Source organism: Ovis canadensis, chromosome 7 (assembly GCF_042477335.2).
Source record: "Ovis canadensis isolate MfBH-ARS-UI-01 breed Bighorn chromosome 7, ARS-UI_OviCan_v2, whole genome shotgun sequence".
Lineage (NCBI taxonomy): Eukaryota > Metazoa > Chordata > Mammalia > Artiodactyla > Bovidae > Ovis > Ovis canadensis.
The window spans coordinates 68,710,171-68,711,796 of NC_091251.1; positions in this window are offsets into that span (position 1 = coordinate 68,710,171).

Genomic DNA, 1,626 nt, shown 5'->3' on the forward strand with positions numbered 1-1,626 from the left:
ACAGTGGAAGACTACCAAGACTCTGACCCCCGCCCCCTAGGTGTTTCTCCCTTCAAAAACTGTCATGGCCCCAGCAGAATCCAGAGCTGGTTTTTGGACATGAGTTCACCTTCTCCCCAAGTCGCCAACCTCCTGAATAAAACAACTTTTCTTTTCTAATCAACACTCACTCTTGTGTATTGGCTTTTGAGTGGCAAACAGCTGAACCTGAGTTTAGTTACAGTACACTTTTTTTCTTTACTATTAATACATATGCTTATAACTTTTAGTAATGAAAAATGGAAGACATATAGTGTTGAGTCATCTGTCCACAAGGAGTTATTTAGTACCTACTATATGGTTGGCACTGCTCTAGGCATTTGGGATACATTATTGAACAAAACTGACAAGGTCCTGCCTTCTGGGAGCTTACATTGAGTGGATGAGGGAGACACACAACAACCAATTAGCATAAGAAATAAGAAAATTGCTTAATAAGTAAGAGATGATAAGTGTTCCATCACTTCATGGGAAATAGATGGGGAAACACTGGAAACAGTGTCAGACTTTATTTTTGGGGGCTCCAAAATCACTACAGATGGTGACTGCAGCCATGAAATTAAAAGACGCTTACTCCTTGGAAGAAAAGTTATGACCAACCTAGATAGCATATTCAAAAGCAGAGACATTACTTTGCCGACTAAGGTCCGTCTAGTCAAGGCTATGGTTTTTCCTGTGGTCATGTATGGATGTGAGAGTTGGACTGTGCAGAAAGCTGAGTGTCGAAGAATTGATGCTTTTGAACTGTGGTGTTGGAGAAGACTCTTGAGAGTCCCTTGGACTGCAAGGAGATCCAACCAGTCTATTCTGAAGGAGATCAACCCTGGGATTTCTTTGGAAGGAATGATGCTAAAGCTGAAGCTCCAGTACTTTGGCCACCTCATGCGAAGAGTTGACTCATTGGAAAAGACTCTGATGCTGGGAGGGATTGGGGGCAGGAGGAGAAGGGGACGACAGAGGATGAGATGGCTGGATGGCATCACTGACTCGATGGGCGTGAATCTGAGTGAACTCCAGGAGTTGGTGATGGACAGGGAGGCCTGGCGTGTTGCGATTCATGGGGTCACAAAGAGTCGGACACGACTGAGCGACTGAACTGAACTGAACTGAAGAAAACAAAAGTAGAGTAGGATGGGGAACTGGAATGCTGAGAGGTGGGGCAAGCGTTGGCTGCAGGGCTGAACAGGGGCACAAAGGCTCCAAGACAAAGGGGTTAGTCCATAAGACTATCAAGAGAAGTACACCTATATGCAAAAGTACATGTATAACCTCACCTGTTAAATTTATACTTTAACGCCTATACTACATATATATCCATGTGGTTTCTTTACATATCTTGAATTTTCATAGAAAAAACGTACTACAAAATATCTACAGTTGCTGTCTGTGGAAGAATGTGGTGATTTTTCTATTTAATTTTTTTTATAGTTTACTGTATTTGCTATGTTTTATAACATCAGATAGACCTAGTTTATTATCAGAAGTAAGACAATATATAACATTACATGTTTAAAAAAGCAGAGCTATTTTTCCTTTCAACCCCAGTAAAGGTGTTCTTAAAGAGGCAAGGAGGTGTGGTTTGACAGC